This window comes from Herpailurus yagouaroundi, unplaced genomic scaffold (genome assembly GCF_014898765.1).
Source record: "Herpailurus yagouaroundi ecotype Mexico unplaced genomic scaffold, PumYag 246, whole genome shotgun sequence".
NCBI lineage: Eukaryota > Metazoa > Chordata > Mammalia > Carnivora > Felidae > Herpailurus > Herpailurus yagouaroundi.
Window position 1 is genome coordinate 2,071,609 of NW_024412463.1, and position 24,782 is coordinate 2,096,390.

Sequence of the window (24,782 nt, forward strand, 5' to 3'; positions counted from 1 at the left end):
AGCAAGTGTCCTTGACAGGCCAGCATGGAGCCCACTGCAGCAGGGCCCTGGGAGGTGAAACTCACAGAGAGAAAGCGAGTGAGGAATCAACATGGAATCTAATGCCTCTCTCCTTTGAATGCATGTCCAGGAAGAATAAATAGAAGCACTAAGTATGCTGTGGAAGCCTCGCTTGTTTTTGGAGGCACCTTGAGACTACTTAGAAGGAACCAGGGGGCCAGGGAGTAGCTGTTTGTGCTGACAACCGTTTGGGAAGAGCATTCAGGGTGGAGAAGCAGCGTTTCTGCAGTTCCTTTGAAACTGAGTTAAACCTTGCCATTGGCCTCAGGAGACTTCCTGTTGACTGTCTCCCGGAGACACTGTGACACATGGTACCCACTCTTTCCGGGTTAAATAATTCTGAGGTCAGCAAGCTCGGCAGCCAAGGCAGGTGAGTGTGTCGGGGTCATTATTTGTAGTGATTCCAAGTTTATCAGAATATAAACTTTGGTCTGTGTAGCTGATTCCATGACATAAATCTAATTGGTTTGAAAATTTGGGCTGACAAATCCCATCGCGTTCAGATGCTGCCCAGGCTGTGATGAACCCTCTCTACAACGTGCCATGCATCCCTTCACCAAGTCAGTTTTTAAAATACTGGTGATGTTGTTTATTTAATAAACTCAAGCTTTGCGCCTGGGCTGGTTAAACAGACCTGCCCACGGGATGGAGATGTATATTTCAGAGCTTTTACCTCCCATTGGCCGTGTCATTGGCCGTGTCTGTCTGCTCCATTCCATTGTGAATAAGAGCTCCGACCTCCTCACCTTCCCCCCACCCCAGCACGATTTAACCCCAAACCAATTAAAACCTGGACAGAGGGAGATGGAATGGATATGTCACAGACACCATGGGACTCTCTACCTCCAAAGCGCCCCTGGCAGGGCAGGGTAGGGCAGTCCTGGGTGGAAAGAAGCAAGCAGTGGCTAAAAAGTGTGGAGCCCACCCTGGAGTCTATGCTGTGGGGTCTTTACCTTCTGTCTCTGTTTCTCCCACGCCTTGAGATGACCCACTTCTGGTTCTCATTGCTTTGCCTTAAATGATGTCTTTGAATTAATGTCTTTGAACTAATGATATTGACTACCTCCTCCTCCCAGGGACGATACACTTTTGGAGTAAGGCACGCTCCTTCCTCACCTCTGGACCTCCACTCTGCTCCGCCTCCCCTGCCTCTGTGTCTCAGCTGCCCCAAGAGGCCCATGGGTAGGTAAAGCTGCTACTGACTTAAGCAGGCTGTGTAGCATGACAATTCAGGGTGCGAGATTTGGAGTGAACTGCCTGGTTTTGAATCCCAGCTCTTCCAGCTGGATGCCTTTGGGTGCATCACCTATCTCCTTTGAGTCTCAGTTTCCTTCTCCTTGGGATGAAGATGACAGCGGTTCCTACTTCCTAGTATAGTCGTGAGGATTCAGAGATAGAGCCTGTAAAGGGTTAGCACAGTCCTAGCGCGTGATCAGCAGTTGGTAATAGCGATTACCGTTGCAGTATTGACATGAGCTGAGGTGCTCATGGTGTTGGTTTTCCGAATGAAGGTGGCTGGAAACTGGTGATGAGGCATGGATGCTGAGATCCACTCATTCACTGGACACTTGGCACAAGAGACACAACAGACAAAAATCCCTCTTCTCAAGGATCTGGTATTCTAGTCTGTGAGATGATGGATAAATGGAGACTTGGATGTATGGCTTTCAGCTGCAAGTAAGAGACACCCCAACCAACAATAGCTGAAATCATAGGTCAGCCATTATTTCCTTAACAAGGATAGATGGTCCTATGGTTTGCAACTCAGTGATGCCACCGAGCACTCGGTGTGCTTCTATACTTTAGCTCCACCTCCCTCAGCGGGGTGGATTTTCATCCTTAGGCTTATTGCTTCATGGTCACAGAATAGCTGCTGCAGCTCCAGGCATCACATCTGCCTATGGCTGTGATCCAAGGGGGAAAGGTAAGAAAGGTAGCAAGAGTCTTCCTCTTCCTGTGACTCTCCCTTTTATCAGGGAGAACAGGCTTTTCTACAACCCCCCCCACAGACCTCCCTTTCGAGCTCATTGGCTAGAAGCAGGTCACGTGCCCAGCCCGGCCCATGCACTGACAAAATGGAAAAGGATTAGCATGATGGGTCTACAATGATACTGCATCTCCCTTGGTGCTGGGCACATTGCTACCTGAACAAGTTAGAGGTACAAGCTGCAGGGGCCATTTGGGGATATGTAGGGTTCAAGACACCACCTGAGGCTTCAGTGGCTTGTTCAGTAGTGAGTTGGGAGGGGGCTTCCTCCCTTTTTGCTGCATGGGACACAGAGGGGGCATCTGGCCTAACTGCGGAGTGGCAGTGGATGGGTCACCTGGATGACAGGTGCTGGAGAGGAAAACGGGCAAGTGAAAGCAGCCCCGCGGCCCCTCTCTTTCTGACTGGGGAGCCTCCAGGAACCGGAAAAATATATACAGAGACTCCTGTATCTGGGGGCCTGTGGGACTCCCCCTTGGGTATCTACAGGCCAGCGAGCATCAGGTGCACAAAACCCAGAGCCTGAACCGACCGGGACCTGGCTTCCCACACCAGCAGCCTGATCCTCCCCGGCCCTGCCCATCTCCGTGACCATCATCGGGCACCGGGCAGCTCAGAACAGCAGCCCGGACATCCTACTCAGTTCCCGCCCCTCCCCCCCGCCACTTCCCCCAGATCAGTGCCTTGTTAAGTCCAGAGGTCTTTCTTCTTCTGTCTCGAGCAGGTCCGTTCACCGTGCTCCACCTCCAATGCCACTACCCTCTCTGAGCTGCCCGGATGACGAGGATGGTCCGTCAGCTGTGCGCCCGCGGCTCTTACTGGCCCCCGCACCAGAGTCCACGCTGCAGCTAGAGTGACCTTAACACACGTGTATGTCGTGCACATCGAGCAACTCTCTTCTCTGCATTTAAAAGTCCTCCTGGCTTCCCATGCCCTTGGGACAGGATCCCGTGCTTGGCCCCAGAGGCCCTCTCCCGCTCGCAAGTGCCCGTAGCACCTCTCCCACCCCATCGTGCCCTTCTTCCTCCCCCCCTCACTGTTTGAGCTCCAGCCACCCTGCCTCCTTCCCTTCCAGGAGGGCTCAGGGTCTCTCCTGTCTCATCATGGGTCATGACCGTGATTGTCTTTCTGTCTTTCCCTCCTTCCTCTTCTTTCTCTGGCTTGTGCTTATCCATTCTGTACATTTTAGCTTAAACAGCACATCCTTGGGCGGGGTCGGGGGGGGGTTGCTGCTCCCCAGACTAGGCTGAGACCCTCCTCCCAGGCTTTCCCAGTGCCCTGTGTGTCTCCATCACCACCATGCACCCTGATGGTTTATTGGCATACCTGTCTTTTCTGCTAGACTCCAGCAACTGGACTGTGGCTGCACGGCACAGGGGTTAGTCTTTTTTTTTTTGTTCTCTGACCTCAGGGTCTAGCTCGGTGGCTGGCACATGGCAGGGGCTGAGTAAATACAGAGAGAAAGAATGAATGAAGCTTCACAAAGCATAATGGAAATGCATAATGGAAATGGGGGTAGCCAACTCTGGGGGAGGGGTGGGAAAGTCACATGAGGAGGTGATGTCACTTAGGCACTAAGGGATGAGTCGGACTCTTCCAGATGGAGAAGGAGGGTGGCTTTGCAGGAAGAGAGAGGTGCAGGTGCAAATGCATGAAGGCACAGGAGAGAACAGCGTGCTTGCAGAGAGCTTTGCACAGCAAAGGCCTAGAGCGGGGAGCCGTGTCGGTGAATCTGAGGGGGTTGGTAGAGATCACACAAAGGACCTTGTGAGCTGTGCTTGGTCGTGGGCTTTACCTTGGAGGTCATTGGAAGCTATTGGATGTTTGTGCGCAGGTGGATGAGACGGTGAAGTTGGTGTTGTAGAATGATGACTCAGACAGCGGCGGCCCGGAGGGTTAGGAGTCGGGAGCAGAGGCTGGGCTGGGCTCCCTCTGATATGTCTGGAAGCCGATTCCCGTCCTTACCCCCAATTCCTGGCACAGGAGGCGGGATGGTGGCGACCACCTCCCTGTCTCCACTGTGAGGGAGGCAGGGGAGCAGATGTCAGCCTGGATCATGAGGGGACTTTCCCGTCACCTTGGCTCTCATCCCGGTGACCGCGTGGGGGCTCACTTGGGGATGCCTCCCCCTCCTCCCACCACATGTGGGGGGCTCATCCTGACTGAGGCTCCGCTCCCCTATCTGGCTTCTGAGACAAGTTGAGCCAATTTGGGAGAAGTCTGGGATGGAACCAGAAAGGGCAAGCAATGGAGTTGATAAAAAATTCAAGGTAGGTTGGGCTCCTTGGGGGAATCACTTGCTAATTTCGCACCTGTGAAATCCACAGTCAGCAGCTGCCTGCTCACTGGTGTCTGAAGAGAAGGCTATCCAAAGCCAAACTTGAAGGTAGACGAAGTCACGGACCCACCGTTTCTTGAGGAGCTCTTATGTGCCAGGAGCCGTCTCGTTTGATCATCATGCAACCCTCCCGGGGAAGTATTATCACTTTATTACTTTAATTTTCAAAAGAGGAAACTGAGGCAGAGAGAGATTAAGGACCTTGCCTAAGGTCACATTGCAGAGTCTCAATGCAGCAGGCAAATGTGGAACCGGTTCTCTTGGACCAAGGGCAGACTTCTCTGATTTTTGTCCCAGATACATTATCACTGCTCAGCCTACGTCTCTGTGCAAGCAAATAGCCAGTTTTTATTTTTTTTTTAAAGGCGTATTTATTTTTGAGAGTGGGGGGATGCACAGAGAGAGAGAGAGAGAGAGAGAGAGAGAGAATCTCAAGCAGCCTCCGCACTGTCAGCACAGACTCCCATGCAGGACTTGAACTCATGAACCATGAGTTCATGACCTGAGTCGGATGCTCAACTGACTGAGCCCCTATGGCGCCCCCCCCAGCCAGTGTTTATTAAACACCCTCACAGTGCCAGGCACTGGCCACTGTGTTATTCCGAATCCTTCCAACACCCACTTGAAGTGAAGGTGTTTATCCCCATTTCACAGATGGAGCGTTGAGGCTCCAAGCGTTTAAGGGACTTGTTTGAGGTCACTCACGTAGCTGGGAAGCCGTGAAAGCAGGTTTGAATCCAGGCAGTCTGAGGCCAGCGTGGGAGCTCATCTGGCTTCCTCTTTCTCCCTCTGCTGCTCTCCCTGAGGACAGCACTTCTTCCCTGCTTAGCCTTTCCCCAGACCTCTCTTCCTCCCCACCCCTGCGCCCAGCACTTCTGCTCAGACCTGTCTGTTAATGAGCAAAGAGAGTGAACGTGTGTGCGCGTGTTAAAATGAGTCAGCAGGTTGTCCAGGCGGAAGTCTCTCGACGACAGTGTGCAACGCCGTTGACAGAGTCAATTACCGTAGCTCCAGGGAAGGGCTGTGTAGCATCTTGAAAGAATTAACCAGCCAGTGCCTAATTATTGCCAATGAACCGCCTCTTAATTATATCCGCGTTTCTGTTACACACGCCGGTGCGCTCCAGCCCCCGCAACCCCCGTCCCCTTTGCCACAGCCGAGTTCTCGGAGAGGACGGCAGTGCTGTGCGTGTGGGAACAGCGACTCTTCTTAAACTATCAACGCGAAGGTCACGTCTTAGCTTGTGGACGCTTCTGCCGGGAAGACGTGAAAGGAGCAAAGTGGTTTCAACGGGCCCCCCCCCCCGCCTTTCCAGGCTCTCGTGGCGCTCTCTTCCACCAGGTCTAATTTCGTTCAATAGAAGAGCTACCTTTGTTGGCAGAACTCCTGCGTGCCAGGCACTTCCTGCGATTCTCGCCTGCACGTACGCACGGTGAGTGTCCGTTTTACAGATGGGGAGACTGAGGCCTGGAGGTGCCAGGGCTTGTCCAAGGCCATCTATGCGGTAAATTGCAGAATTACTATTTGACCCAGGGTCTGCCTGGGATGTGGGTCTGTGCTCTGGGCTAGGGGAGCTGGCCACCCCCTCCCCAAAGTCGACCCCACACGTGTCCGGGGGCGCTGCTCTGTGCCATACCGTCGCAGGGTGCGGGCAGGTGGCACGGCTCAGCTTCTGCCTACGACGTCTCCACCCTCGGCTGCAGGGAATCCATCTCTCAGGTTTATAGTTAGAGTTCGTCTCAAATCCCATGTGGTGCCAGGGGCCGGGTTCGTTCTGACCCTCCTGCTGACCAGCCTTTCTCTCCCCCACCCGCAGGGCAACTCGTGCTTACACCTGACATTTGTGCACACAAAGGGCCTCACAGAAGGTTGGGGGGAAGGCGAGGAGGTGTGTTATGTGGCCGAACGTCGGACAATTTTCCAACCGGATGTGAGGCATTCTGTTGTCGCACGTACGCTTTTTGTTCAAGTACTTACAGAAAGTAAGTCACGCATGTGCCGCCTCGTGACTTTGCCACAAAGTGAGCACACCCGTGTTAACCAGTGCCTGGGTTGGGAGCAGGGCATTCTAGCTCCCCACAAGCCTCCTCCCCAGACTCCGAAGCCCTCCCAGCGTTTCCCTTTTCCATGCACCGTGCACACAGCGTGCGGCTAATCCCGAGAGAACACTTGCCGTGTGCTGAATGCTAAAGTTACTCAGGTCACGATCTCGCGGTCCGTGAGTTCAAGCCCCACGTCGGGCTCTGGGCTGATGGCTCGGAGCCTGGAGCCTGCTTCCGATTCTGTGTCTCCTTCTCTCTCTGCCCCTCCCCCGTACATGCTCTGTCTCTCTCTGTCCCAAAAATAAATAAATGTTGAAAAAAAAATTTTTTTTAAAGTTACTCTTAGTGTCCCCATTTTGCAGATGGGGATGTCAAGGCTTCGGTTAATTTGCCCAAATTGTTTCTGCAGGTGGTGGAGGCGGGAGTTAAACCTGGGGCCACCTGGCTCCAGCCTCCTGCCTCTCATCCTCTGGTCGGGGAAAGTACGGTGCACTTGATCCCTCTGTGTATTCCAAGCCCTCCCGGAACGCCAGCTCCCCTTTCCAAAAGTGGGACCCTCGTAGTGGTCTTTGGTGGCTGATAGGGGGCAGTGCATCCAGAAGGCACCTGAAAAGTGCTGGATGGATGACGGACTAAACAGAATGCCGTTGTCTGAGCCTAAATTGTCTACTGGGATCGGGCTTGGAGAGAAAAAGCGACGTAAAGGGCAATAATTTGTAGCTGTTGTCAAGAAACCAACCATTTGCACATGGCTGCCTGCAAGGCGGTGGATTGCCAGGCGTAAGCAATCCTTGGGCGTGCTTTTCATTAACATTCCCTTGTGCTAATTTGTGCTAAGAGGACGTGAAAAGAAATAAACCTAGCGGTGAAGTACGGATGGACTTCTCCTTGGCTCCCGTCGGGGGAGTCGTGTCAAAGTTCACGCTGTTTTTACTCCAGAGTTGTTTCCCCGAGTGATTTATCGTGCTACCTAGAAAATCAAGTGCTTTTTGTTTTTTTCCCTCAAGCCCACAGAAGAGTCTCCGTGTCCTTAAAACTAACATATTCAGTCTTACTGCCTCTGGTATCTGTGCGTAGACCCATTCCGTGCTATTTTTAGGGTCATTTCCAGAAAAATAATTTACTTTTCATTGTGGAGTCTATCAAGCTAAGTGGAGTTATTTTCTTTCTGGAGTTGGATGAATAAATCCAGTGCCTAAAAGATGGGGATTTAAAACCATGCCTGCAGAGATGAGTCTCACAGTTAGGTTTATCTTGTGGATTAAAATAACAAGGAGCTACCAGAGGTCTTTGTGTCCAATATGCTTTGTTACCATGTATCAGATCTATTTTCTTACCTTGTCAGAGATGTTTGCACTCATAATAATAATAGCTCTCCCAAGAATTGCCTTTGGGGGCTAAAAATAGCTCCTGTCTGTCCTAGGGTCAAAAGCTGAGAGTGTAGACTTTGGCGTTGTACTTACCAGAATTCAAATCTGGACATTTACTCAACCTCTCTGGCTTTAGTTCCCTGATGTGAAAAACAGGAAGAATAATGTTACCCGCCCCGTCAAGTTCTATCAGGGGCAAAGCAAGATAAGGCATGAGTATCGTGGTGGACGTCTCCATTAGACACAGAAGGCACGGGGCCATGATGCTTTTAGGGACCCGCAAAAATGTTTCCATTTTAATTTTTTAAAATCAGAAGAAAAATAGGAATGTCATAATAATGAATACATAATAATGAATCTAGCCCAGATTGTAATGTCCTTACACCAACACAGTCATAAAACATAATTTTAAATATTTTTAATGAAGAAAGGAGCCCATGAAGGCATGTGTCCGGGATCCATGAAGGTCATAGTGTATCGGCTGGGATTAGACTACCCAATAACAGTAACATCAACAAATGGAGGTATATTTTTCTCTCATGTAAAACAAGTCCAGAAGTTGGCAGTCTCACGTTGATTTGGCAACTCCTTGGTCTTCAAGGTCCTGCACTTTTATTTTTCTGTAGCATCGCCCTTAAATTTGCCTCATGGCCCAAAATGGCTGCTGAAGCTTTAGCCATCATGTCTGCATTCCAGGCATCAGGAGGAAGAAGGGGCAAAGGGCAAAAGGAACCCACTTCTTAGTTAGGGGAGCTCCCTTTAAGGAACATTTTTTTAAATAAAGTTTATTTATTTATTTTGAGAGAGAGAGAGAAAGAGAGAACAAGTGGGGTAGAGGCAGAGAGAAGGAGAGACAGAATCCCAAGCTATGTGCTAATGGCACAGAGCCTGATATGGGGCTTGAACTCACAAACTGTGAGATCATGACCTGAGCTGAGATCAAGAGTTGGATGTTTAACCAACTGTGCCACCCAGGCACCCTCCCACCCCCCCAACCCCCCCACCCCCACTTAAGGAACATTCTAAGAATTTCTGCACAACACTGAACTTGTGGTCCCAAGGCCAAGCTTAGCCAGGGGACCAGGAAATTTCATGTTTTGGCTCAAAGAATTGCCTTTTTAATGAAAGATGAGTTTATACCAAAGAATGGAAGAACAGGCCAGGGAACACGACCCAGAAGTCTGGAAGACAGTAGCTTTCTCTGTGGGGAACACCTTGACTAAGAGGGAGACAGAAGAGAGCTGGGCCCTCCTCCTTCCAGGTCCCTCACCTGGGGTGTGGGTGGCTCTCAGTCCTGAAAGGGGCGGGGCATCCCTGCACACACGGGGCTTTGATCAAGTGAGAGGGTCGAGAAGGAAGGGGTGGAGGGAATCTGGGAGGTTTGTGGGCTCTGTGCCCCATGCACCTGGTTCCCTCACTCTACCAGTTCTCAGTACGAGCATCCCTTGCTTGGAGAAGCTGTCCCTGACCCCTGGATCGAAACACCAAGCCTCCTTTCCCTCTGCCCCACTTTTACTCACCTTGGGCTATTTTTTCCTTCACGCTCATCTCACTGCCTGTAGGTTTACTCATTATTGTCTGTCTCCCCCAGCTAATGAGTAAGCTGTATTGGAGGCAGGCTTCCTGCAGCATTTCATGCCCGGCAGGTGGTAGGTGCTCCTGCACGTTGAATGAATGGCCTGATGAGTGACTATCGGCCACGGGAGACGGAACTAGCATGGGCTCTGGTACCTTCTCCCTGCTCTGACACACTCTCCTCCATGCACCTCAGTTATCTGGCTTCATTAATTGTCATTCAACAGCGGGTTGTTGGGAACTTACTGTGTGCTAGGGGCTGTTCTGGGCACCAGGAATCCAGCGGGAAGCAAAGGAGATGAAAATTCCTACCCTCGATAGAGTTTGTCTTCTAATGGGGGAGAGAGACAGATAAATATGTCAGCTGATAACCTGTGGTATGGAGAAAACCAAAGCGAGAAGGGGGCTAAGTTCTGGCAGTGGAGTAGTGTCATTTTATATGGAGTGGCCAAAGGAAGGCTTTACTTGGAAGTGGTAAGAGTGGGCTAACTGCCTGAAGGAGCCGGGGGGCCAGCCACGTGCACATTTAGCATAAAAATGTTCTAGGCAGACGGAACAGTAAGTGCAAAGGCCCTGAGGCACGAGCATGCCTGGTGTGTCTGAGGGACAGCAAGAGGGCCAGCATGGCTAGTGGAGAAGGTGGGAGATGGGTGGGGTGCCAGGGTTAGGGAGGATCAGTTAGGGCCTTTGGTTTGTATTCTGAAGGCGACGGGAAGCTATTGGAGAGTTTGGGGCAGAGAAGGGGCATGATGTAAGTTTTTCTTTTTAAGTTTATTTATTTATTTTGAGAGAGAGAGTGAGAGAGAGAGCAAGTGAGCTGGAGGCAGAGAGAGAGGGAGACAGATCCAAGCAGGCTCCATGCTGCCAGCACAGAGCCCAAAGTGGGGCTTGAACTCACAAGCTGTGAGATCATGACCTGAGCCAAAGCCAAGATGCAGATGCTTAACCGACTGAGCCACCCAGACACCTCTTAACTTTTTTTTAAAAAGGATTCCTCCTGGGGCGCCTGGGTGGCTCAGTCAGTCGAACATCCGACTTCAGCTCAGCTCATGATCTCATGGTTTGTGGGTTCGAGCCCCGCGTCGGGCTCCGTGCTGACAGCTCAGAGCCTGCTTCGGATCCTCTGTCCGCGTCTCTCTCTCTGCCCCTCCCCCCTGTGTATTGCGGATGGGCCGTGGGGGGTGTGAGTATAAGCAGGGAGACCGGTGAGGAGGCTACTGCCTTGTGAAGGTCAGTTCTACGTGTCAGCTTGGCCGGGCTAAGGGATGCCACGTAGCTGGCGAAACACTACGTCTGAGTGTGTCTCTGGAAGAGACCGGTCTTTGAACTGGTGAAGAAGACTGAATGAGAAAGAAACCTGCCGTCACCACTGCGGGAGGGCAGCATCTATCCAGGGGGCGTCTGAAAAGGCAGAGGAAGAGCGAATCTGCTCTTACTCGAGCTGGCACATCCGCCTTCTGCCTTTGCACACCGATGGCCCCTGGCTTTTGGCCCCTTGGACTTGGACAGGGTCCGAGAGCAAGTCCAGGGGCGTCCCAGTTCTTGGGCCTCCGGGTCTGGATCAGAACTACAGCACGGCAGGTCTCAGCCTCCATAACAGTGTGGACCACTCCCTCGTGTCCCTTTCCGTATGCATCCTCTGGAGAACCCTGCCTAGCGTGTGCCCCTTCCCGCGAGAGGTGACCGTGGCTTGGACCAGGCTAGAGGCCGAGGGGGGGCGGTGAGAAGCTGCGGGCTGTCTTGACATGCCAGACTTTTCGCTTCTCACCCTGAAGGCTTGCCACGGATGCCCTCCCCCTGGCGACCAAGCTTCCACAGGAGAGGCTCCATTCTGTCGGAGGTCTGGCTATGTTAATCCCACTTGCGGACAAAGTTCAACCCCAAGTCCTCAGCAGGTGCAGATGTGGGGGGGGTTTCAGTCGCAGGGTCCAAGATGAAACTAGCCTACAGACAAGGCATCAAAAATATTTGCATTTCCTTTACAGGAGCGTGCTGCCATTGACTTTTGCCACAGACCCCACTGCTCTCTACTGCCTTTCACACACTGCCGGTTCCACCCCTTTACGTTATCTGGTTTCTGAAGGAGACACACGAGGCTAGTGTGAAATGGGGTTGCTAACTCGACTTTGTGCCAGCTGGGACCCACATTATACCGATCTTGTTAGCCCCATTTTATAGATGGGAACAAACAGGCCTGCTCAGAGCGATGAAGTGACTCACCCACGGCTCTATGGTTTGAGCTGGTGATTATGACTCTCTGGCTTTTGTGACTCTCTCTCTCTCTCTCCAATTTACTGGCTTTTGCAGTTAGTGAGACTTGAGAGACAATTCTCGCTTCATCAGACAGATATCATACCCTACTTGTCCGTAGATGATTCCAGAAACAGGGTAATAGAGAAGGGACCGTGTTCGTGTTTCCTCCCCACTCTCCAGGAAAGGAAGGAAAACATTCCCTGGTGCGTCGGTCACTGATACCACAAGGCCTGAGCGACATGCCGCATGGGCTTACTGTGTATAACAAAGCTCGCATGAAACCGTGTGCACTTGTATTTCTCCAAATGAAGGGTTTCTTTCCAAAAGGCAGTATCTGCAGCACTTGTGTGGCCAACAGCACTTATTATTATGCCTTTACACCCATAGTTCTGTACCTTCTTATTTTGTACCCCCTGGTCTTTGAAAACGATCTCTAGAGGGTGGTTCTTAGTAAAACTTGCCATATTCCAAGTTAAATTTCAACCACTTGATAAAACCCTTGCCAGGGAATAAGAAGGCAACAGAGGTAGAATTATACTCCCAAGTGTTCCCAGAGCCTGTTCCAAGGACCAAGGTATTCAGAAGTAAAAAGGCATTTGCCCTCTGTGGGTTTCCAGGAAAAAAAAAAAAAAAAAAAGACATTGAACAGTCATTTACCCTTTTTCTACATTTTTCCAATTTCTCAACTGTTCCTATAGCAACCTTAATAGAGATTGGGTTGCTAGAAAAGCATTCGTTTCTATAGAAACAATTCGTTCTATAAGAGAAAAAGTTTACTTGGTAGCACATGAAATCTAATATTAGGATTTTGGTTTCGTTGGTGGATTTTTTTTTTTTTTTTTTTTTTTGTCAGCCGGAAGAATATTTCCCAGGCCACCTACAGACGTATGGTGCATCTTCAAGCTCTAATAGTATGTTGTCATATGGGTTCTGGATGGAGGGTGCAGAGTCTGAGTCCCTTGGGATCTTTGCTGAGACTCTATAGTTTACAACATTTTAGTCCTCTCATATGCTCAGACACAAGGGGCTGGACCAGATGATCTCTTGAGATTTTTGGGTCAGGAATTCATGGTTTCTCTTGACTTTCCTGTGAAAACCATGAGGGGGTTTTACTAGAAGCAGATAGATGATTTGGGTGGCAAGTGACAGGAATCAAACTCAAAACTGGTTGAGAAGGAAAAAAAAAAAGAGGAGGGGTGGGATATATTAGTTCTCCTATTTTAGAAGTCTGGAGGTTTCAGGTACGGCTGGATCCAGGGCTCATTGACGTCCCGCCTTCCACTGTATTCTTCTTCATTCTCAGTATTGGCTCTTCTGGCAAAGTGGTCTCCAGCCTTATCCTCTGCTGCACCCTCTGCATCCCAGCTAAGCATCTTCACTGGAAAGAAAGTACCTTTTTTTTCCCTACTAGTTCCCAGAGACTTCCTGGGGATGCCGCTACTGGGACTGACTTAGGTCACATGCCACGCCCCTGAACCAATCCTTAGGAACCTCGGAATGAAATGAGTGGATGGGCCAGGGCTGGATCAGAGGCTTACCTTCGGGGTCAGAGGTGAGGTCAGCAGATCCCAGCCTCCACAGACTGAGAGAAAAGGAGCAAAGTTTCCATAGGGGGAAAATCAGTAGGCAGAATTAGAAAAAAGGGGGATGGTTGTGATCCCGGCACCAGCCAGTCATGCCAGCGACCCAGCTGACCACATTCTAGAATTAAAGGCTTGGCCCTTAAAAGCCGCTTCCTCCCAGCTTGGGCAGAGAGAGACGGTTCAGTTTTCTAATTTTCATTTCATTTTTCCAATTAATCTTCTACCAGCTCCACCTCGAGAACATCTTTCAAGCAAGATTTTTTTCTTCTTCTAAAAGGAGTTGGGAAAAAAAAATCAGAATACATTTGCATGTTACCTAAAACATTTTAAACTCGTGTCTTATCTTTGTGACTGCACAGTCTTGTCTTTTCAGTGCTGGTAGCTATATAATTACAGTCACCTTCAGCCTCACTGATTCCTTCTTGAAAAGGTTATTGTGAACAGGGGACAAAAAGTCATTTGGAAACACCACCGAGGTCTGTTTTCCAATTGTCTTTTCATCCCAAAGTTCAGAGATTTCTAGAAAACCGTATGTCAGCAGAAGCAGCATATAAACAACCTCATATAAGTTTTTTGGGTTTTTTTTGGGGGGGAGAAATACATTCCCTGAGATGATTGAAGGTGTGAATTATTTCAGGGAGTGTGTTGGTGTGTGGCCAGTAATTTAAATTAACTGGATTTCCAGGGCTTATTAAGAGCATAAAATCGGATTGTTAAAATTCAGAGAGCGTTGTAGTTCAAATTTCATGTCTGCTATAGGGGCTTGTTCGCTTTAAAAATGCTTTGTTTTCCTTGTTATTCGCTTGCAAAGTTATTTAAAAGTTTAAAATGTCCTTAGGAGTATTTTTTTTTTCCTTGTTAATAAACTGGGTTACTGATTTCCATGGAGATTACTCCCAGCAAAGCTCTTATGTTTAGGCAAGGAGCTATCATGTCGGGATCAAAAGGGAATCCCTTGAAACCTTTAATCCCGTGGCAAGACGAAGCGTTACTTGTGAATGAATCCTGGGGTCTCCGTGGGGTGTTGAGAAGCCCTTCAAGATACCCAGCCTGTACTTCAGAAGAGAAAACCCTTGCAAGTCGGGGTCGTACACGAGGGACTTCAAGCCTGGTGGCAGGAAGTGTGCTTCTGTGCCCTGTGTTGGAGGGATTTGTGCTCTGTTGCTGGGTGAAGGTGTCCTTGATGCGGCAAGAGTGAGGGTTGATGTCCAGTTTTAAAACCCCCCTGTGCAGCCACCCCAGAGGCCTTGACATCAGGAGAAATTCAGGTGCAGATGGAGAATCGGGGACCAGTGTTGTAGAGCAGTGCCCCCCAAACCTGAGCGTGCCACGTCCCCTGGGCATCTTGTTCAAATGCACGTTCCGATGCCGTAGCTCAGGGGTGGGACCCAGAATTCCGCACTGATAGCAAAAAGTCTGACGGGGTCCCCGTGCTGCTGGTCTGTGGGCCATCCTTGGAGCAGGGAGATTGGAGACCGCTTCTTTCTTTCGCCTCGACTGGGAAAGAGCCTGAAAATCAGATTTTGGATGTTGCCGGTCTTTGGCAGTGCTACCTCTGGCATATCTTGGGACTTTACGTCATATCTGGAAAAGAAATCCCATTCGAAGGGTAAGGCTAAATCAGAGGCGCTAGATGATGTCTTAATTCTGGCAGAGTATCAGGCTGCAAGCAGAGAGAGAGAGAGAGAGAGAGAGAGAGAGAGAGAGAGAGAGGAGAGAGAGGACAGATCAGCAACGATTCAGGCAAAACTCATCTTTCAAAGCAGGAATGGGAAGGAAGCCTGTTGTTCCTTCAGAATTTCTTTAAGAATCTTAACTGTGGGGACTGTACTCCCCAAGGGAGTGGTGGTCTTCAGTAATATCTTTGTTCATTCAGCTGAAGGCAGATTTGTCTGTTCTCCTCACTGGAGGCTGATCTTGTACCTGACTAGTTAGGTAAGGAGAAGCCATGCTGAAGCGTTTCATCACAATTCTCGACGTGGCTGATTCGGAAGAGAGAAAGGAGCAGGTGCCTCTGAGCTTTTGGGAGAGTCGCCAAGCAGGCAGGCTGTATCGGGTAGCGACCGCTGAGTAACAAACCACCCCAGAACTTTGTGGCTTTAAACAACAACCTCTTATTATTTCTCATGTGTTTAAGGGTGAGCTGGGCAGGTGCTCCGACCTCAGCTGGTCCCACTCACGTGTCGGTGGTCAGCAGGTGGGTCGGCTGGGTGGTCTAGCATGGCCTTGGCTGGGATGGCTCAGCTTTCCTCCATGTATTTCCATGTTCTTCGCAGTTCAGTCATGTTCTCATGGTGGTGGCAGTGCTCCAAGAGAGAGCTAGTCATTCAAGGGGACAAGCAGGAACACCCACCCACTTCTCGAGCTGTGCTTGTATCGCATTTGCTAATATATCCCACGGGCCAAAGCAAGTCATATGCCGGGCCCAGCAGAGGGAGGGACGGCAAAGTGGGGACAAAGAGTATGGAGGCAGGGAGGCCTGTAATTGGGGCCACTGGTAAAATCAGACGAGTGCACAGCTCTGACTTAAAGCCTGAGGTGGAGTCTGTAAAACTCTGAGCATAGGTGGGATTATTCCATTCATTCACTCACTCACTCATTCATTCATGAAACATTTATTGTCTTTCTCTTATGCAAAGCACCAGGCTCTGTCAGACTTTACTTGGACGTTTTAGTTGCTTCAAGATTCACACCCACTTAAATTCCACCTCCAGACCGTCTCCTTGTGGAAACTGTGAAAAGCTTTTGCTCACTCTTCTGGAGGAGCTATAGGGCCTGTGGAGTGGGGAAGAGGGTCCACGTCCCAAAGCCCATGGGGCCCCTACTGCCTGTCACCGTGGAGACACTAGGTAGCTTTAAGGAGACCCTACCGGCCACTTACTCTGGGGCCTCCGCCTTTCGAGACTGAAGGGTCTGGCTAGAGCTCAGAAGGCCTGTGGTGCACTCAGTTCCTGGGGTTTCTCTCCCTCTGGAGCCTACTTTCATCATCATCGGTGATGAATTTTTATTTCACAGTTTTGTTCGATTTTGATGGATTTAAAAGCATAGTGTGAACCCCCAAAGTGCCATGAAAATGTGAGGGTTTTTTTTTTAACTTTTTTTTTATGTTTTATTTTTGAGAGCAAGAGAGACAGAGCATGAACGGGGGTGAGGCAGAGAGAGAGGGAGACACAGAATCGGAAGCAGGCTCCAGGCTCTGAGCTGTCAGCACAGAGCCCGACATGGGGCTCAAACTCATACACTGGGAGATTGTGACCGGAGCCAAAGTCAGACATTTAACCCACCGAGCCACTCAGGCGCCCCAAATGTGAGGGTTTCTTATCCCCACGTGTAGGAAGGAGGACCCAATGGACCCTCCTGGTTTGGTGGTTAATGATGTGCTCACAAATTGGCTATGGGTGGGGGTGTGGTGAGGGATGAAGGGAGAAAGAACCCAGATTTCTAACAGCGGCAGATTTCCTGGGTGTCAATCTTCACATCACGGCTGATTTCTACCATGGTTGCCACCAATGATTTAATAAACTGCTTGCAGGGGCGCCTGAGTCGCTCCGTCGGTTAAGTGCCCGACTCTTGGTTTCTGCTCAGGTCATGATCTCACGGTTCATAGGTTCGAGCCCTGGGTTGGGCTCTGTGCTGACCCTGCGGAGCCTGCTTGGGATTCTTTCTCTCTCCCTCTCTCTCCAAATAAATAAATAAATAAATAAATAAACTTAAAAAAAATTCTAAAAAAAAGAAAAAAAATAACCTGCTTGTAAAATTCTTGCCTAGCTAATACCGGAATTCCTGGGTATTGAACCACTGGCTTTCTCAAGCTCACCCAGGCCCACCCTGGGTCTCAGATTGCTTGGATTGGAACCAGCTTTGCCTCTGGCTCTGTCTGATTTTGTGCAAGTGGCTAAATTCTGTTTCCTCATCTATAAAATGGGGATAAAAGAGTATCTGCTTGAAACAAAGTTTAAATGAGATCGTGCATGTGAGGTGTTTCCCACGGAGTAAGTGCTCAGTAAAGGCCAGTCGGTGTTACTCGTGCTGCCTTGCTCGGTCAGCTGCTGCTGCAAGGGTCTGGGTGGACACACTCACACCACAGGGTCAGGCAGGCCCATCCTGAAAGTGGTTGACATACCCCATTTCCTGCCCAGGCCCCTCCTGAGCCACCAGCCTCTTACAGACCATTTATTCATGCAGAGCTCAAGGCACTTGCCTGGGGTCAGGCTCCTCACAAACAACACCCCACTTAATCCCCACGGCAGTCCTGTGAAGGAAGTACACTTGTAACATACCCATTTTATGGATGGGACAATCGAGGCCCAGGGAGACTGAGTAAGTCTCACAGCTACAAGGAAAGAGAGGCAGGATTTGAATCTAGAGTGCTTGGATCTAAACCTCCCCCTCCTACTTTTTTAACGGGGGGAAAAAAAAACATTTATTTACAGTAATTTCCTGGTTTTCTTTATTCTTTTTTACAGCAGCTTCATTGAAATTTAATTTGCATACATAAAATTCCTTTTAAAGTGTGCAACTGAATTTTTAATATAATCACAGAGCTGTGCAAACATCACCATTTTCTAATTTTAGAATCTTTCCACCACCCTGAAAAGAAAACCCCCGGGGGTGCCTGGGTAGCTTAGTCGATTAAGCGTCCAACTCGATCTCAGCTCAGGTCTTGATCTCAGGGTTGTGAGTTCAAACCCCGTGTTGGGCTCCACGCTGGGTGTGAAGTCTACTTAAAAAAAAAGAGAGAGAGAGAGAGAGAGAGAACCCAGATGCCCCCTCTTCTTCCCAAAGAAACTCAGAGACACTGGACATATCTCTCGGCTTCCCCAGAAACCAGCCTTGCCTCAGCCAGCTGGCCCCACCGGGACGTGGGGAGACTCAAGCAGGAGAGTTTTGCCCACATTCACTGAACACCTCGTCCAGTCCCAGAAAGCGTCACCTGATTATATTCAGCTATTTATTCTGTCCCCTGCCCCGATGTGAAGGGGGAAAATGTAATTATTTCCGGGGCCACAGGCTGTCCCGCTTTATTGCCTGGTTCCCTCTCCCCACACATCTTTCTTGGTTTTAGGAGAAAGAAGGCAAGTGGGGAGCACTGGTACCCTCTTTGCCTCTGATGAGAAGCCCCTCTTGCTGAAGCTTTTGCTCTCCTGTCCCCCCCCCCCTCCGCCTCTTTTCAGCCCCCCTTCCCACAGTCAAATAACATCTGATTTTAGGTGCTGGGTGAAGGAGGCATGATTGGGACCCCCCGGCGTGCCAATCAAATGCAGAAATCAAAGAGTGGTTTCTCCAGACCAGCCTGGAGGCTGCTGGGTGGTACTTAAAAATCAGGCTGTGTTTAATCACTGGGGGGAAGATATGTATCCACTGCAGTCTGATCATGATATTGTCTAAACAGCCCTTGCAATTTGTAAATGACATGTGGCAGCGGTATTTTTAGCTCCTGTGTTTCAGAAGGTGAGCGGTCCCTCCTCCACCCCCACCCCCACTCACGTGATAACCTCTGGTTATGTTCTTTCACCTTCCATGGGGCTGTTGAATATGCAAATCGCGTTGGGCTCCCTCACCTTCCAGACTTTTCCTGTGTTTCCTGGTGGTGGGTGTGATGGAAGAAAGGTGGTTGAGCAAAATAATTTGTCTTTGGTTGTTTTTCGAGGCTGAGAGTCTTCGATTTGTAAGCAGTGCCTTGTGGGTGCAATCGCGTTTCCTGGAGGCTTTTTATTTTTTGTTTTTTTGTTTTTTTTTGTTTTTTTTGTTTTTTGCAGTGAATCCTGTTGGCGTTTGGAATGAAAGAATTTCAGCAATATTCCCATGGATCCTGCGGTTAGAGAAAGACCCTGTCGCAGGACCATCTCAAGACCCATGAAAGGTTTTCCGGGACCCTCATCCCCAGTGCCCTTGGGGATGATTTCCAGGATTTACGTTTAGGCTGAAAGCCCAGGGCTTGACCCTGTCCTCAGGACAGGACATTTCTCTTGTCTGTGGGCCACAGCCCCTTTCCCGTGGAGGGAAGTTAGTGAATACTTAATTAGATGAGAGAACCTAAGGACTGAAGCGCTCCTGGAGCCTTTTCCTCCTGTTGTAGATAACCCGGACCCCACAGGTGCAATAGTGTGTGAACAACATCATGAACAAAAGTAATAATAGCTGACTACATGGCAGGCACCATTCCAAGTGCTTTATACGAACAAACTTTTTATCTTCCTAGGGTGACAGGGTGTCTCAGATTTGGCACTGTTGAGATCTGGGGCAGACAGCTCTTGGTTGCTTGGGACTGTCCTGTGTACTGTAAGATGTGGGCAGTATCTCCAGCCCTACTGTGCCCACCAGCCCCCCCCCCCCCGCCCCCCAGTACAACCACCACAGAGGTCTGCAGACATCACCAAATGTCCCCTGGGGGTGGGAGCATTTGAGGAAGCAAAAAAGAAGGAGAAGAAAACCCGCAGGGGGAACTGAAATAGGAAAACAGGAGAGAAATCCACACACTGGAAAGGCAAGGTGTGAGAACAGAGGGAGGATGTTCGGGGCGGAGTCAGGCTCAGAAGACCTGGCCCTGGGGCTCCACCCCACGAATGAATTGGCTGCGGGCGCCCTGGGTGGGTCTTCACCATCCTTGTGCCTTGGTTTTCGCATCTGTAAAATGGGCATGTGGCACACAAGCTTTGTGGCAGAGAGCACATGAAAAAATTGCCTGTCGGGAAAGCGCGGTGCAGATCCATGTAATTCTTATTGTTGCCTGCGTGCCGGTGACATATGTGTGCAGTCAGATGGGTTATGTTTGTCTGAGTCAGTTGGGCTGGAAAAGAGGCTACTCCTGAATTTGCTGTCCACCCTGTGAGGATCAGTAGGACACCACGGCAGTCTCATTTACGATCAGGAAACAATTGGATGGAAAGCACTTTTGGAGAAGGAACAATGCAAAAAAGCACGGATGGGCCAGCCAGAGGTGAAAGAGTTTTGTGCAAGGGAAACCAGGTTTGGGATTTCCAGGTGTAGATGCTTCTGGATGGCCCATCTCCCCCCCCCCCCCCCAACCCCCCGTCCCTTCTCTGCAAAATTCAGCCACAGGAACTTCTCAAGTAGTCTGGAAAATGCAGCTCTGAAAATTATACTTGGCAACAATGGCTCTCTGTCCAGGCCCTTTGGAGGACAAGACATGGAACATTATTTTTGTAAATCTTCTTCAGGCCCACCTCCTCGGGACTCCCTGCACCACCATCGCCCCACCGTGAAGAAAGGTTGGGGGGACATCGCCCTGAAGCCCTGGCCAGGCCCCTGTAGTTATCTGTCCACAGTGCTCACTCTGGAGACACATATTTACCCAGACATGCCCATGTCTGCTGCTTCTTTTCTGGCCACTCTTTGTCACGCTGGGACCCTGTGACCATTCCATTCCAGGGGCACAACACTCTTCCACACACCTGCAGCATGGCCAAGGACCAGGGTCCCGGACCTCTGCTCAAAGGCCCATGGTCTCATGGAATCTCTTCGTGCCATGGGCTCCTCCCTCCCTCTCCCCTTTTCCGTTCCTTAGGGGCACTGATGTCCTCTCCTGGTTTTCCAGACATGGCTGAATCCCATCCAAGAGCCATTTGTCCTCGCCAACAAAGCTGGTGGTGAGATTGTCTTCCAGACCATTCCAGCTTCTGTCCTACAACCCCCTTGCCTCTCCCCTTCTCTCTGAAGCCAAGACAAGCAAGCATAGAACTGACCCTTTGCTAGAATGGGAGACAGGAAAGGGAATACATAGGGGAAACCCAAATGTTCAAATTAGAAAAAAATCGTCCTACATTCTATGTGTCACTTCCAGAATTCTTGGCCCACATGGCCAGGGTTGCCAAGCATGGAGATCCATGCAAGACCAGAACCAGGAGACATGGGCAGTGCTGGCATGTAGTACGTGCTCAACAAACGTCTGATGGGTGAGAGAGTGAATGGAGCTTCTTTTGTGAAGTCAGACTCCATGCCCTGAAAAAGAAACTCACCCAGTGCGTGAGCAACGAAAGGGAGGTTGGGTTCTGCCATGTCCCCCGGTCGCCTTCTTCGTGTCACAAAGAGTCATTGTTGTTCAATGCGCTGCGGCTTGGTACAAGTTGAAGATCTGCTCAGTCATGCCAAAGGGGCTTTTTTCTCCTTTAACGTAGGTTTGTGGCTCTGACATTTCCCCAACTGTCTGTCCCCCTCCATCTTCCTGGTTGTCAAGGAAACAGTTTCCTGGACAACCTGTTGACTTATTTGGCTGCCTGGTTTGTATTATCCAGTGTGGGGAGCTGTTGTGGAGGCTTTTTTTTTTTTTTTAATGTCACCAAGGTAACCGCCAGCAGCCGCTTAATTATAGTTTTAGGTAAAGATGAATTCTCTTTTGCAAATGTTAGTATATTTTGGGGCTGGGTGGGGAGCGGAGAACTGCCCAGAGATTAACATTCTCTAATTATATGCTTCGGTTTTGGACAATTCAGTTTTATTTGCAACTAAACTTGGTTTCATTCAGGATTGGGCTTTTTTTGTTTTGTTTTGTTTTGTTTTTTTTTTTGGTCTAAAAAAAAACAAGGAAAACAAACAAAATAATGAAAACAGAGAAGAAGAGGGGATCGGTGTGGTAGGAGGAGGCTTTGAGTGTGGTGGGCATGGCGGGGGTGCAGGATTGCTACCTAATGTCTCTGGCGGCTGTTTCCTGAAACATACATTTCGTCTGTGGTTCCGAGAAGTGGTCTGTATACTGGTTACCGGATCCCATCTCTGCAGCCTGCTGGCTGTTTGAACTCAGGCAGGTGACTTCGCCTGTCTGTGCTTTAGTTCCCAAAGCTGAAACGTGGGGAGATGGGAAGGAGTTCGGCTTCACTATAGGTGTGTTGTGAGGGTTCTATGTGAGGGATCTATTTATTAGGCCCCTAGGAGAATACCCAGCACGACACAGGCGCTCCAGCATATTAGCCACCATTTAAAGCCACGGCCCCCTACGAAACCATACTTTTCGTATGCCTGCCTACGCGTTAACCATTTCAGCCGTCAGTCACTGCATCTGCTAATCTTAAGGGTGCCTTTGTTAGAGGGTAATAGAGTGACTATAATCGTATCTGGCATTTCTTGGAGAGTTACACTGTTCTGAGCATCTTACAAGTCTTTACTTCATTTCTCGTTCTCACTGGGAACGTATTACCATGATCTGCTTTTGGTCAGTGAGAAAACCGAGAGGGAAAAAGTAAGTTGTTGTTGTTGTTTTTAACTTTTCGAATGTTTATTTATTTTGAGAGAGAGAGAGAGAGAGCACGAGCGGGTAAGGGGCAGAGAGAGAGAGAGAGAGGAGACGTAGAATCCAAAGTTGGCTCCGGGCTCTGAGCTGTCAGCACAGAGGCTTGAACTCATGAACCATGAGATCATGACCTGATCTCAGGTCATGTCAGACGCTTAACCAGCTGAGTCACCCGGGTGCCCCAAGTGTTTTTTTGTTTTTGTTTTTTAATTAAAAGATCAAACTTTCAAGGAATTCTTTGAGCTGTGAGTCACTTTGTTTTATGTTTCCTCCTTGGTGATGCGGTACTGCTCAACCCAAGTGGAGCCTTTGGAGTTAACCCAAGCGCCAGGATTTGGTCCGGGAGGTTCTCAGGGAGATGCCAGATAATTGCAGATTCCTTGGGCCCTAAGCGGCTGCTGTGCAGCTCAAGAAGTCCTGGGTCCTCCTCAGCTTCCTGCACCCCAGCACCCTTTCCAGGTGTGGGGATAGTCAGGCTGCAGACCCACTGAGGAGGAGGTTGCACTGAGGTCGGGGATCCCCCCCTCCAGCTGAATGGTGATGGGGCCCGTTCGGCCCCAGCGGGACCTGCAAAGTGTAGCTGTCTGAGCTGCCACGGGAGTTTCCCTTTTGCTCCCACAGGTCTGTACTTGGGAAACCAAGGAGTTTAAACAGACCATCTCCAGCGTTGACCAAGGTTTTATTTATTTATTTATTTAAATGTTTCTTTATTTGTGTGTGTGAGAGAGAGAGAGCATGAGCAGGGGAGGGGCAGAGAGAGAGAGAGAGAGAGAGAGAGAGAGACACAGAATCCAAAGCAGGCTCCAGGCTCTGAGCTGTCAGCACAGAGCCTGACGTCGGGCTTGAACCCACAAACCACCAGACCGTGACCTGAGCCGAAGTCGGAGCCTTAAGTGGCTGAGCCCCCCAGGCGCCCCCATCCAGGTTTTAAATACTGCAGTTCCATGCCAGAATTGAGGGTTGCAGACCCAGCACGCACATCCAGGCCCGTCTGCCTCCAGAGCCGTACTTTCAGCCACTGCCCTAACTCCTGCTGTTCTGATCACTATGGACCGTGTGGCCTCCGAAGTCAGTGTCCTTGGGTTAGAACCCGCCATTTTCTAGCGGAGTGACCTGGGCAAGTAATGTACCTGTCTGCGCCTCAGTTTCCTCCTTGGCCAGATGGGGACAATGACAGTCCCTACCCCTGAGGGTTGTTGGAACAGGGAATGAAGTCAAGACTCCTGAAGTGCTCGTAGCACCGTAACCCTCCACTAAATGTTAGGTGTGGGTAGAATCGCTCCCGAACGCTGCAACACAATTACCATCGATGCTAGCTGGCTGGGGGCCTAGTGGTGGCTGAAACAGTTCACGGGCAGCCAGGTGCCCACCATCATTCGTATGTTGCTTCTAGTATAGTTCCCACATAGATTTCTGTATCATTAATCTCGTTATTTTGTAACCTACATTATGAAGGCAGGCGTCTCTCTCTTCTTTATAGATCTCCCACTGGGGCCCTCTTTTTTAAAAAAAGAAAAAAAAAAAACAGCTAAAAACCTTCTTTAATTGAGATTCAGCTCCACAGGCCAGCCCCCGTCGGATCTGCCGTACTAAGCCCACCAGGGAATATTTGTTTTGTGTGGTTTTCCCCTCTTCCCGTGGATTATGTGTACTTCCATCATTTTAGAACGAGGACCGGAGTAGCGACAAACATGTTGGTCCAGAACAGCAGGAGCAGTTGGGTTTTGGCATCAGATGCCCTGTCCCCACGGAGATGGATTAATTGAGGTACCGGAGGCCGCTTCTCAGGCCAGTGGCTTCAGACAGTGTGATGAGCGAGGAGCCATACGGCCCCAGTCTGTCTACTCCCGACCCCACCCCCTGCCTCATATCTTTTATTCATGACAGTCTCTCGCAAGGAACAGCAAGATGAACAGCACAAGCGTGACCTCCTTTTCTTCTCACTCTCCCTCCAGGGACCGCAGAAGGTTCTTTCTGGACGCTGAAAACATGTCTCACCCGTTCCCCACCCCATTTCTCAAAAAGCCTCAGCGCTGGATTGAAAAGCACGCATTGCAACAGGATGATTGAGGGAAGGTAATTATGTATTATTAAATGCAAAAAAAAAAAAAGAGAGAGAGAGAGAAAAATTGTTCTTTGCAACACCCCTGTGGCTTGGCAGAAATGAAAATAGCGAAATGCTAAAATGGTTTTCCTGCCAGTGGGATGAATGGATGCCTGCCCCCTTGATTTGGGGTCATTGGCTGCAGGGACTGCCCTCAGCACCAGTGGAGACCCTGAGGAGTGGGGATGGATGGCTCCAGCGTGGGGGTCTTTGTGGGGATGTG

At 49.9% G+C, this 24,782-nt stretch overlaps 1 long non-coding RNA gene across 1 annotated transcript; it reads left to right on the forward strand.

Moving 5' to 3' along the window:
* Nucleotides 1-211: 211 nt before the first annotated feature.
* LOC121019979 (uncharacterized) lies at nt 212-24,534 on the forward strand. Its single transcript, XR_005785854.1, has 5 exons — nt 212-371; nt 410-430; nt 1,137-1,242; nt 2,772-2,917; nt 24,411-24,534. It is a non-coding gene; the product is annotated as an uncharacterized LOC121019979 (long non-coding RNA).
* The last annotated feature ends 248 nt before the right edge of the window (nt 24,535-24,782 follow it).